General features: G+C 32.9%; 1 pseudogene across 9 annotated transcripts in view; it reads left to right on the plus strand.

Moving 5' to 3' along the window:
- Positions 1-14,189, plus strand: part of LOC143225877 (serine/threonine-protein kinase SBK1 pseudogene) — a 37,114-nt pseudogene extending 22,925 nt beyond the window's left edge. For 3 of the 9 annotated variants that reach the window (XR_013014152.1, XR_013014155.1, XR_013014157.1), the window contains exons 3-4: positions 8,288-10,180; positions 10,815-14,189. The product of XR_013014152.1 is annotated as a serine/threonine-protein kinase SBK1 pseudogene, transcript variant X2 (transcript). Of the gene's footprint in view, positions 1-1,584; positions 4,531-4,781; positions 4,891-8,270; positions 10,745-10,814 lie in introns of those variants that run through there. The other 6 variants (XR_013014153.1, XR_013014158.1, XR_013014160.1 and 3 more) reach the window with 6 other exon arrangements.
- Positions 14,190-14,475: the final 286 nt, after the last annotated feature.

The raw sequence follows: 14,475 nt of genomic DNA on the forward strand, positions 1-14,475 counted from the left end.
GAAGAAAAAATGTGTATAAAACCTATCTTGTGAATGTTAATAAACACATGAGAAAACATAATTGAGAATAATATAAAATAGAATGAGTTAAATAGTTAGAAAATGTAATTAGAATTAGCTCTTTGAAAAGAATGCGAAATGTCGTCGATAAACAGAATGGAAAACGTTTTTAGACAAGTTCACTGAAAGAAATAATGGACAGATTAAAAATAGAGTGTGCTCGTGAGGATACAAGCAGTTGAAATTGAACACCAAAAATCGACTCTCTCTTTCCCAAGCATGTGGAAATTTGCCAAAAAAGTTCAGTGTGGGAATTCGAACACCTTGGAGCTAATTTTAAAATAGAATTGTGCAGTTTTCATAGAAACAACTGCCAGAAAAAAACTGTGTGTTCTAATTGACATTTTGGATAGAACCTTGACAGTTAGCAAGGCGTATTGGCATACTGTTTTCTGAAACACAGCCGATACTTCACTTCAAACAAGAAATCTTAACTAATGTATTTATATGTAAAAGTCGAATCTTTCTTATCAGCATAGCCAAAGACCGTATCTCTGCAGTGGGAGTACTTTGGAATAACAAAACGACTGAAATGTTGATATTCTTGGCGATGATACAATTTAATGATATTTTTAGCATTTAAAAAGACAAATACAGGCATTTCCTAAAACGAGGAAGGCCAAGTTTTCTGTTTACAATAGAATTACAATTCAAACTACTTGTAAGAAAGTTTGTTTCACAAGACATTATTCTTATGATAAACAATTCAATACATCCTAGAAAGATATAAAATTTGAGATACTGCCATGTAAATAAAATATATTCGTAATTCTCCTGAGGATATAAAAGTAACATTGTCAATGAAACAACAAGAAATTAGCTTCATCAGTAATATAACGCCATAACTTAAAAAGAACCAGTTTGTCAGAATAGCAAAACGATGTCATTGTCTGCTTTCGAAAACACCATATGAAGTTTGGAAGAGACTATAAGATCTGGTGATTAAATAGGAAAGAAAAAATAGCTGAAAGTTTTATCATGTTTGTTAAACTAGGCATTACTAACTCTGATTACTTTTTACGACTTGCAATTAGAGAGTCATAAGTTTGGATCCTATGATCGAAAATTCTCAATCTTTCAGCTGTGGAGGCATTATAGTATAACGGTTACTTCTATTTTTCGCTGATAAAGAATAGCTTAACGGCTAGTACAGATTTACTTGAAGTAGCTTTGTACGAAGTTCAACTAACAAACAAACTCCTGTACTTCTTTGGGTAATTTCGACGTATAAGCACAATAGGGCTTGCATTTCCAAGTTTTGTCTTGCATTATTTGTTGTATTCTCAAAATGAACTCCAAACGTATACATATCTTGTTGGTATTGTTGTTTCTTTTCAATTCATTTTAAGGTTAAATGTGCAGTATTTATTACCGTATCGCCGTCTAAATACTGTTGCTTTTTTAACTTGAAGTTTCACCTTGTATTTATATATATATATATAGCACCTTGTAAAAGTATTCACTCCCTTCTAATAATGTCACATTTTAATAAAATATAAATAATGTAAACAATTTTTCAAAATAACTTGTTTTTATTGTGAAATTTTTGTCCATTCTTCATGACAAACTTGCTTTGATTTTGACAAGTTCGTTGGGATCGTCGATTGACTTCCACCTCTACGTCTTGCTATAACTTTCCTATTGGATTCAAGTAGGAATTTTGATTGGACCACTCCAGGACATTCACTTTCTTTTTCTGAAACCACTCCAGTGTGGCTTTGGGCTTGTGCTTCTGGTCATTGTCATGCTCAAATGTGTAATTTTGACTCAGTTTCAAATTCCTGGCTGACTTAAGTATGATTTGCCTGTATTTTGCACCATCCATCTTCCTTTCAATCCTAAAATATTTCTAATCCCACTGACAGGAAGCATCCACGTAAGATGATGTTGCCACCACCATGCTTGACAGTCGGGATAGGTGACTGAATAATGTCCTGTGTTGGGATTACGCCAGACTTAACGTCTTGAATTTAGCAAAGAAAACTCAGTTTTTGTCTCGTCTGATTACATAACCTTCTGCTACATGCTTTGTTGCAAACTCCATACAAGATTTAAAATTATTCTTTTTAGTAATGGCTTTTTGGTTGCTTCTCACCCATACAGGCCAGTTTTGTGTAGGAACCAAGATATTGTCGACGTATGAACACTGAATCCCCTCTCAGACATGAAACTTTGCTGATCTTTCAAAGTCGCTATTGGCTTCATAGTGGCATCCCTAACCAGTTTTCTGCATTTTCGGCTCACTAATTTTTAAGGGCAGCCTGATCTAATTAGTGACTGAGTAATATGAAGAACATTCCATTTCCTAATGATGGACTTCATCGTAATCAAAGGGATAATCAGCGGCTTATAAATTTTCTTATAACGTTATCCCGATCCATGTTTCTTTATCAGCTTATTCCTGACATGTTTTGAAAGCTCATTAATCTTCATGATTTGTCGTATCGCTATGTGAGTTGTGGCTTGAACAGATGCATTGACTCTGAAGTCAAGCTAAACCATTTTGATTACACCCAAACAAAAACCACTACATCTTTTGCTCCTCAGTGATTAGTGTATGGAGCTGCATATTCAATGTTCGCGTCCCATTACTGCCAAATAAATCATGCTATGCTTGCACATCGAGTTAGTGACTAGGTTATGACACGAAGGGTTGAATCCCACTGTTCTTTTAAACAATAGGTGCCTCAGAGTTGAATATGTTCACTAGCTTCCTTTCTTCTGGTCTGTAAATGAATATTTATAAATATATATATATTAGTTTGCGCGAATAACGTACGTTTTAGCTGAATGACTATGTTTGTTTTTTGAGCTCTCTTTTAATTAAAAGGCCAGGAGGATGTTTTATTTTTTAATATCTGTTATCGATCATTCATTTATTGATGTAAATAGGATCGTTATATCTTCTATGGCTTCAAAAGCACTTTAGGATATTTCGTCGCGGCATAGCGACTCATAGAAAGGCTGTGACTTTTCTTATTTTCAATTACAAATTTTAACTCACAGTTCCGTCATCTCTTAACTGATTAGAGGTCTAATTACAGTTTTGAACTCAGGAGGTTAAACCGTTTCGATTGATGCATTTGACCAAGCCCAAAGTCTTGTAAATTAATTTACTTTAATCTTGCATTAAATAATTTCATTTCGAGGATAGGATCGTAGAGATCCTGATGAGTAATAAAATTAAATCGGATATACGCGCGTCCCAATATTGGTATTGATGTCGCACTAAAATATGGCTAATAAAAATGTCTTATGCATTAATTTATTTTAATCCCCCTTAAAAGAATTTCAAATAACGCACTTTTTGACGATTCCCTCTTGTTCTCTTACCAACTCCAGTTGTTTTCACTTTTCTTCTAATTTTCTCTATATATAATATATAGAGTATTAAAAAAAAAACCTGATACTAAACATCAATCAATACATCAAAACTGAATTGTATCCAAGTTTCATTTAAAACATATACCAATCATTACCATTTGTTGCAGCGTATAAAATCTTGTTGCGAACGTAAGTTTAAGAAAAAAAATGTTTAAAAATTAGTTTATATCGTACATCTCGCAGTTGTAAAAGATATAAATAGCAAACATAAGATACGCTACAATACTGCCGTATGATACCTCACTACACAAACATAAAAAAGATACCAGACTTTACTCACCAACAGAACCAATCGGGCAGCTCATTTATTATAAACTAGGTATCAAAACATAGGTATCAAGTTAATCAACAGAAACAGACAATCAGTTCACTATCACATAAATTAGGTACCAGACCTCATTTAATTATCATGCTATAGCATAAATATAGGTGTCTAACTACTTGGTGTGATGACGAAAGATTATAGCAAACATACAGTAATCCTACTTAAATCGGAAACGCACTTAATCACGACAATGTCCATGAATATGGATACAATACTCTACGCAAGTAAAAAGCGTACCCAGTAATAAGAATCAGACTTTACTTAACCTGAAAAAACCATTCAGTCACCAAACTAGCACGTGTTGTGCTATTCAACCATAAAACAGACACTTTTTTCTTTTTCAAATTTCACGGAATGATACACGAGGAGTATCTACGCTAGCCGTTCCTAATTTAGCAGAGTAAGACTAGAGGGAAGACAGCTAGTCATCACCACCAACCGCCAACTCTTGGACTACTCTTTTACCAACGCATAGTGGGATTGACCGTCACATACAACACCTCCATGACTGAAAGGGCGAGCATATTTGGTGTAATGTGGATTACGAATCAAGCAACTAAACCACGTGGCCATGCCAGGCCGACAGACTCATATCCCTAGATTATCACATAAATGTATGCTGCAGAATTTACCCAGCCCGAAAATGATTTCGACCTAAATCATATGGAGTAATTACATGCGTTTGTGATTTAACTCAACCGAAAAAGTATTCATCCTCAACAATGATGTGTTTGACAGTAACAACAAAATGCGTTATTATCGTAAGTGCAGAGTTTTATTCACTATTGCATATACATTCTTATAGCAGTACGAACACTATGAAGTAACTAAACACCTTCGAGCTACAGTTTTCTCTTCCTCTCCTTTAATAAGTAAAAATCATTACGTTCAGCCAGCCTGATTAATACATTAACTAGTTTTTATGATTCTTATGTAACATAATTTGAGCTGTCTATGTAGAAATCAACAATTTAATCCTTGACAATTTTATTATATGTTTTGTTTATTTCAGAATTTCGTGCAAAATTACAAAAAGGATGTGTTCTCATAGCCAACCCTAGTTTTGAGCCGATTAACTAGGGGAAGGCAGCTAATCAAGCAGAGCACCGCTAAGTTTTGAGGTACTCTAGTCTAACTAAATAATGGGATTTAACCTGCACTCCTACGGTGCATTCGCGATCCCAAAATGTGGAACAAAGTTTTACGACAACGTGAGGCAACCTATGAATGATGAGATTCACAGCCCAAGCACAGTAATGTCACCACACCTAGCCCACATTATTTGAATATGATGCAACAAGCATTTAGTAGTACTATATATATACATATATTATATTAATAATAATAATAATATTATTAGACTTAACAATAGTTTCAGTTATCTCAAAACAATACATCGTTAATATGACCTACAAGATATTTATTTACTCTATTAATCAACATATTTGTATGCGGCTGCAGTCACGTGCGTTTTCATAGTAACAGCTGAATTCTGCCAAGCTTTGTTGATAAGACGCCAAGCGAATGAATAAAAACAGCTTTAAGAGGATTTGTAAAGGTCATTATAACAAAGGACAAAAATGGCTAATGCACGTGAACTTCTTTATAATATGTTTATTTTTGCTGATTTCCCAGCCTTCAAAGACCATCTTTATATCAGTAAACTACAGCCTATAAGTTTGAGATCAATTAATATTTTTTATGTATTTTGCTAAACCACCTAAATCTCTGTACTTCATAATCGAGATTTTGTTTTATCAATAGAAGTGAAAGACTGCCTGGTTGTGTTCATTTAACAAAGTATGAGTATGTAGTTTCAATAAAAGAGCTGTGTTTCCTATTTACGTGAAACGCGTAAAACTAAAAACAGCATAATTTAGAATTATCTTCATTATCCAAACCTTTGAACATAGTTACTGTAAACATATGTTTTGTCGTCCACATATTTAGCTTTGTTACAGTATATATAGTATATACAGTATTACAGTATATACGTTTTCCTCATCAAATACTTTATAGCTTCGTTACACTTAATAACTAATATTTTTTTATTATTTTAAATATTGTGCTTTGTTACAATTACCATGGTATTGTTTTCTAAGACTTTAGGATTAATTAAAGATTATTATATGTGGTTACTTTTTATTACCGATCAAAGTCTTCCATATCTTCAGTAGCTACCCCACAGAAGTTCATACCTGAAAAACCCTCGTTTTACCCACCTGCATGCCAAATTTAGTCCTGCTAACTTCTGAGTGGAGGTGTTTAAAGGTGTTCTCGTGATCCAGGGTGAAGCCAGAAACACACATTTTGATGCCAGATTTGGGTTAAAAATCCTCTAAGAACCTAATTCTGGACTCCCATAATGTCTGTTTTACCTTCAAATGGAATCAAGCTTCCCTTAGTATCCCATTCCAAAGAGGGTTATACCTTATACAAAAAGGACATTCTTGCGCAACCCGAATCTTCCTGTCAAGTTTGACCCTACTACCTCTAGCATTGTGGACGAAGTTAGTTGGACATGCACACAAAGCAATAAGCTTAATTAATATAGTATATATTCCAGAACAATAAATAGGTTGACACACTTGTTCAAAATTAAACTGTGCACCTTGACCTGGAAAATATGTAACTGTCATAAGAAACAAAATGTATCCTAAACTCCAAGTCACAACATATATCATGTAAATGAGTTTAAAGCCTCAATAAGTAAATAGTCTAGATTTATTGTCATCGGAGAAAAAAATCCAGCAACTTCCAAACGGATAAACCACAGAAACAAAATATTGTGCATCTAATGTTTAAATGTTGCTCTGTGAGTGCAAAGTACATTTAATGTTTATTCTGTGTCAAGTTCTTATTTACATCGACGCAAAATGTTTTTGTTTTTATTCTCAGCTAAAATGACCTGAATCCACAACTAGTTTTTTTTTAATTAATAGCATAATACCTTTTCCACTGGATAATAATACGTGGACATATTTCAAAAACAGTAAATCCAAGAGTGAGAGTCAGGTCTTATAATTATTTGCACAATATTTCTCATCTGAATTATGTTTATAATATCATCACAATAAATTAAATTTAGTTATTTACTTTAAAGGACATTTATATATTAGAGGACCTACAAAATTTGTTGCAACTGTATATAATGTATGAAATACCACAGACAGATGGTAGAAGACATTTTATGATGATACAAAATTATGAATTCACCAACCAGTCTATAAAATAAGAAAAATAATGAAGAAACATTAAATTACCTGTAGCTTGAAACAGTCTGTTGGTCGTGGGATCGAATCCCTTCCCCAAACATGCTCGTTCTTTCAGCCATGAAGGTGCTACAATGTAAAGAATAGCTCCAGTGGTATTAATTAACTGCATTTCCTCTATTGTCACTTCAAAATTAAGGGGAGTTTGCATAGTTAGCTCTCGAGTAGCTTAGCATCACAAAATTTCAACACACAAACAAAGAAAGATGGATGTTGTCTAATGATTAGCGTACTAAACCGTGAATTGGAGGGTTCATGGCCCATTTTCAGATGCTATAAAACGTGTTTCTCACTTTAGAACTGTGATACGCAATAATAATGATAGTGAAATCCTACCATTAGGTCAGACAAGGGTAGCCGTCGAAACTTGGTGTTATTAAGTACCTTCTTCTTATTAGTTTTTAATTAGAAACAACTATGCTCAGATAGCCTTTGTGTAGTCTTGTACGAAATTCCTAAAACAAACACTTTTGGAACATTGTATATCACTTTAAGAATACTAACCTATTAACTGTGGCGCCAGTGCATTATATCTGCGTGTAACTTATTCGCGACATCATATCTGTATCCTGAAAATGGAGAAAAATAAAGCTTTCCGGGACAGAAAACAGAGGCGAAACGTAAAAATTGTGATTCCTGTTGTAAGTCTGAATTCATGCAGGATAAAAAATTCGCAAAATTGGGGTTGCACATTGCGTAATAAAATAGTTTTTTTAGTATCATATAAGCAAGAGTTCCATAATAGTATGATATACAGATGCAGTCAGTAAAATAACCTATTCTAATAAAAAATGATAAAAATAAAAAACCCTTAAAACTATGCCTTTCAACAACAGCTATACATGCCAAAAAATAACAGTAATATTTTATTATATATTTCATGGCTTAACAGAAAGAATTAACTTTAATCTTTCGAAAGGTACAATTAGAATTTACATATATTTGCTAGTTAGATAAACTTGATAAATTAAATTTACCGAATTCATTTTACTACAATTAAAATCTAGTAATTGTCTTATAAAAACCTCTTTAAGTTGACCTCTACGAGTATACGGAAGTTAATACGTTTCTTTCCAATTACATTCGTAACCTTTATGCTCTTGCTAACTGTTAAATATAATTATGTTGCATGGATGTGTAGTTTCAATATGAAATAATTATTTTACTCTTTATATGAAACACACACGCACCTATATAAATATGTCATTATTTTAAACGATGAGATAAAGGTTTTCCTATATTTCAGATAATCAACTTCTAAAGTAAGAGAGCAGGGCCATCTGATGGAGATATGAATACCACACGTACATGCAGCATCAACAAAATTCGAGACATTCAGCCCGAAAAGATTGAGCTGAGTAAACAGTACGATGTAATTAAAGAAATTGGGTCAGGGGATTATGGTAAGGTTATGTTGGCTGTACATCGGTATACATCAAAAGAAGTAGCGTTGAAGGCGGTCCCAAAATTGACAACAACCCTCAGGGAATTTCAAATAGAGTTTCATTATAGTTATTTCTTATCTCCACATATGAATATTCTCGACACTTACGACGTCGCGTTTGAAACTACGGATCATTATATATTTGCCCAAGAGGTAGCGCCACTCGGTGATATGTGGCAGGTAATCGAACAACAAAATGGAATGGAAGAACGAGACGTAAAAATCATTATTAAACAAGTGACGTCAGCTTTGGAATTTATGCACAGCAAAGATCTAGTACATCGTGACTTTAGAGCAGAAAATATTCTAATCTTCCAGCCAGACTATTCAAAAGTCAAGTTAACAGACTTTGGGTTAACAAGGGTTGCTGGAACTCTAGTCAAAAAACGCACGCGATCTTTACCTACGTGCCCTCCTGAAATATGGGAAGCAGTTCACTTGGAAGGTTATAATGTGGAGATCGGTTCTGATGTTTGGCAAATGGGAATGCTTCTATTTGCCGCGCTAGTGGCCAGATTTCCTTGGGAAAAAGCTGACATCACAGATCCAAATTTCACGGAATTTGTTCAATGGCAAAAAAGGAAAAGCACTCGTACACCAAAAGAGTTTAAACGTTTCTCGCCGAGATTTCTGCGGCTTATACGAAGGCTTATGGATCCTAAACCATCGAAAAGACACCCAATTAAAGAAGTATATAAGTATCTTGGAGACAGGTGGCTTTTCTCGAGAAGTCCACGAGCTAGCACTGTCAGCAAGCCCTCGGACACTTCAGAACAAAGTAATATTAAAGAAGAACGCCTGGGGGAGCTGTTATCTTCTTATCACATAGAGACAAGAGTTGAAACAAACTGCAAAGAACATCAACTCAATTACTGGGTCTTAACAAACTATGATGACTCTGACTAAATATTTCATTTAAATAATAAGTACAATAACTTTCTTGTTTTATTTAGTAGCGATGATACAAAGACAAGACTTTATTTATTTTAGATGGTTCTCTAATAGTAATACGTACCCGATTCCTAAAACATCACATACAATTAACAAAGAAGGAATGTATTGTAGTGGATCTTAACATTGCATTGTTGATAGCGCAACAAATGTTTATGTTAAGCTTTATTTATTACTTTCAGTAAATTATAGTTTCATTGTTGCAGCATAAAGTAATTTAACTTTTCAATTGTAAACAAAATGTGTTGTTGTTCGAGATACACATTATCATTGAAAACAATATATGCATTCACTTTGTAGTGAATATAAACAAAAAAAGTTTGCAGTCTTAAATAATGTGAATTTTGTGCTAAAAGTAAACCATATTGTTTATTATAGAGGGCATATACACAATACTAAATTATTAAATGTTAAAATAATATGCATAACTGCATTGTTAATCATATCCTTTACAGCAATGAAATATCACCAATATACTTTTACAGAGATGCAAAAGGGGTTTCAATTATAGAATGCAAGAACTGAGAAGTAAATGAGTTACCTTTACATGAGATGGTGTTTCGCTGGTGCTGTATTGAAAAGATTCAACAGACGCTCGAAATGGGCCTTTCAAGTACATAATGGAAAATATCTTTATGTCAGAAACTATATGGAATTTTTGTAGAGATTTTGTGAGGGATGTTTAAAATACCAGGCTTTGAAATAATCAAACTAAAGTTTCAAGCTTCTGCCCTCTTAGAAATGGTATGTATTAACCACCGTTTCGTTATTCATATCTTAGTCATACGTCGTTATAAGTCACTTTCTGTGCACGAAAGTGAGAATGTTCACAATAGTACCTATGATTACTTAGACTAGTCACTCACATTTATTCGTATGTCTTGTTAAAAGGAGCGGCAATACGAAAAGCGAATCCATGTATTTTCTAAGAAATCATGTTTTTAAGTTATATTATTATGGTTTATAATTATATGACTAACTCTAAGAAAAATTAACAACTTTTAGATAAAATATTCTTGGTGGAAGATTAAGAATTAACCTTCTGTAAGCGCTCAAGATGTAGTTTTCTGTTTAAAAACGGCAACCACGGTTTTAACATAATTTGAACCTCTTTAGTCGAAATTTGCTTAGTGCCAAGCTGTATTTTAACTTTCTGACCCTCAATATGAAATGAATAATTATTAAAATAAATGGATACATAATGTTAGAAATAAAAATGAATAAATAAACATTGAAATAAAAATGAACAACGATATATAAATATAAAAATTAAATATTATATGTAATGAATAAATATATATTAAAATAGATATGTATTAGTTCCTTTATTTTTTAATATCTGTTCATCTATTTATATAACTATTTATTCACTGTTTAGGTAGAAAATATCTTTTGTAATCGTAAGAGTGACAGTGGACAATTGAGCAAATGGTTTTTGTTAACGTAAAAACAACAACAAAGTAAGTAACATAACTGTTTATTGCGCTCTTAGATAAAGTAGAAGTAACATACGATTGTAATGTGTTTATTCCAAAAGATTTAGTCACACTAGTTAGACTAGGTTGTGGTATCCAGTAGATTCCATTTTGCTAATGGCCTTTCTGTATTTGACCTTTATTTTTTCTTCATAGCTGTTACCTCTTTCATTGACTTTAAATCCTGTTCACCTCTTTCACATATATCTTTTTAATTTGATTCTTAGGAAATAATACAGAAAGGCCATTAGCAAAATGGAATCTACTTTGTTGGTATACATATAAAGGTAAACTCTAGAGGCTTGAGAAAGTAGGTGTATTTACAACCGATTTATCATATCTGACCATAGGCAATGAACCACGAAAAGCTATTAGTGCACACAAAACAAAATATTCTGGTGCTACTAAATTCGTAGACTTGGGATACAACTTATTTTTTTTTTTATAGAAGTGCATCCCAGATAGAAGGTTATCTCTGCAACAACATTCAAAATGAATGAACAAATAACGAGGACTATTAAACTTGATCACAGAATGACTATTCAATTGGTTGGAGTTAATGACTTTGTAGCTTTTAAAGGAAAATATCATTTCACATCCTTCATCATCAAGTTCCTGTTGTGAGGGAAAGAGAGGGCTTCTGGCACAACAGTTCTGTAGCTACAAAGTTAGCTTCAACATGCAGCCAAACAGAGTAATGTTTTATAGCTGTCTGAAATTTCAAATCGTTACTGTAATCTGGCGCAGGAAGTTGGCATTGAAATATTTTCCTTCTACATCAGTTGTCGATCATCATTCAAGAAAAAGTTCCAAACTCAAGTTAGGGAAATTATTTTACTATGCGTTCTTTCCTAATTAGTCTATTGGAGAAAAATAAAGATTTTAATTTACATCCATACATAACTGTGTAAGTCTCTTACATTTGACAGATTAATCTCAAGATAATGAGGTGACGATCCTCGTTTATCATCTTCACAAGAACATCTTTCTCTCACGTGTAGATGTTGGACTTAAAATTCAGGGAGATATTTTAACACATGCGGGGTACAATGGAAGGTATTTTAACACACTGGACACACTGGAAAATATTTTAACACATGCCGGACACACTGGGAGGTATGTTAACATTTGTCGGGCACACTGGGAGATAATTTAACACATGCAGAGTACACTGGGGGATATTTTAACACATGCCGAGCACATTGAGAAAGAAGATTATACAGTTGCTTGCATACCTGAAAATCTGTACATGTTCCTACACCTGATTTATACATTTAGTTTGGTAATTATTTATATTTATATTGAGGGTCTAAGAAAACCTGGACATTGAAGAGCTATATCATGTTAAAATTACTTATTACCGGCCATTAAAAAATGCGATTAAAGAATATAATCTTATGTAAATGTTGAAATTCATTTTGATTTACAATTTGAAGAATAAAAAAGTTAAAATACAGTTTGTAATAGCTATATTTGGATTTAACACATCAATATTGTCTACAAAAGTCTTGCTGTCAGTTTTTAGCAGGAAATGTCTCCTAAAGTTGTCTTTTTTGAAAACCTGTTTATTCTTTAGTCTGATTTCTTATTGCTCTTCTAAAAATGCTTTTACCGATTTTTAAGTAAAACAAGACAGACCAACCTAAAACCCCATGTTGAATGCTTCACATAAAGCAATTACAAACTGTATGCTTATAATCAACCCTGGATTACGGCATGGGCTTACGGGACTGAAGCCCAGGGCCTCACACTAATTAGGGGCATCAAGATATGACTATAAATGTATTTCATGTAGAGATTCTATCTCGAGGGAGCCTCTACAAGTTGAAAAGCTCAGGGCCAATAAAATCCTTAATCCAACCTGGCTTCTAACGGAAATTATGGTGATAAATTGTTTTTTATTGAAAAATTAAGACATTTATCATGTGATTTTACTTTGTTTTACCTAAAATAAAGAATATTCTGTTTGTGAAATGTTAGGTGTTATCCGTTAAACTAACGATTTTTTCTTAAACTTCGAAAAATTTTTTAAATGTTCAAAATAAGACTTGAAGTAACTGTTGTTTTTTATTGTCTAACCAATAAATTATTTAATGTTTTGATAATTCTTCAAAATGTGATAATATTTTGTTTCTTGAGGTTCCTTTCAGCCAAAATGTAATGGATAGAATGTTGTACATAATTTTTTTATTTCCTTAAAACACAAACATAAGAATATTTAATAATATTTATTTCAGTGTTAAAGGAAAACTACATTTAATCGAGATAGTGTAAATTAATATTACTAAAATATTTTCTTTTGGATTCAAAACAAACTGGATTCCAAGACTGAATGACTTAATTATTTTCTGTTTTACTTTTCTCGTGTGTGAAATGATATCCTGAAAGCTTTAAACAAAAGTAGACGTTTTGTTTCATCAAATGACATAAGTTTCTTACAGTTAGAACGTACATTTTGAGTTTCTGTGTTGCATACAAGACATAATAAGCTACTGTTTATACCTTATATCGTTCTTATTCTTACAAAATTGGTATTGGTATTGGTCAGAGCGTGTTTCAACAATAGTAAGACTGAATATTTTATTTTACGGATGTGACGTGCAATGTAGACAATAGTGCTTTGTTTTGTTAGAAAACTATTTTTTGTATTAATGTTAAACATATCTATTTGAGTGACTTTCTAAAGATATGAATGCATGCATGGCAGTTTTAATGTCAATAACATTTTTGCAGTTAAAGAAGGGTGCGTGGCGAATGGATGTTTCCCAGATCTTTCCAAAAGCAATGAATAACCTTTTTACATTTTACATTAATTACAATTGTATTGTACTTTACTATTTTTTATCATGACATCGTAATTATTAGTGTTTTCAGACAGTGCTCGACAGGACGTAACGTCAAGCAGAAATAGCTTTAATCTGCAAAAGCTAGTTTTTAGAGATTATATATGTCATGTTTGTTTTTTACAGCATGTACAATATACAGAAATGCAGTGCAACGTGTTTTAACACTGTTGATGCGATAGTAAAATGTTCCTTTCGTAAACGCAAAATATAACTTTTTTTTAACACTGAGTGAACGTGTATAACGAAAGGTTCAGAAACTTATGTATTCATCTACTGCCAAACATGCATTCATTCAGTTTGTTATAAACTATGGCTTAGTTATATTCGTTTTTACATGATTGCCAGCCTACGTGTGTGTGGGCTTTAATATAAATGAAGAAATAAGTGCATGAAAGGTTCGCTCGAAAATAATAAAACAGACCTTCTAGTCTCTGTGATGTCTCAGTTGTTTTTTTTTCCTCAGTTTGATTTTAACTTTAATTCATAATTCCTAGAAGGGCCTTCTACTGTACGAAGATCATTCGTTATGCTTGACTATTCCAATAGCTACGAAACATGTCTTTATGCACACAGTTACAACCAGATATTACTTCAGATAAACCTTCGATTTGTTTCTCTCCAGTATTTAGTCTGTTTCGTCGGAGTCACATCTACACCTACACACGATAAGAAACATATTTTATGTTATATCGTAGACTGTGTTCCTGATAAAGGCGCA

Source organism: Tachypleus tridentatus, chromosome 9 (genome assembly GCF_004210375.1).
Source record: "Tachypleus tridentatus isolate NWPU-2018 chromosome 9, ASM421037v1, whole genome shotgun sequence".
Lineage (NCBI taxonomy): Eukaryota > Metazoa > Arthropoda > Merostomata > Xiphosura > Limulidae > Tachypleus > Tachypleus tridentatus.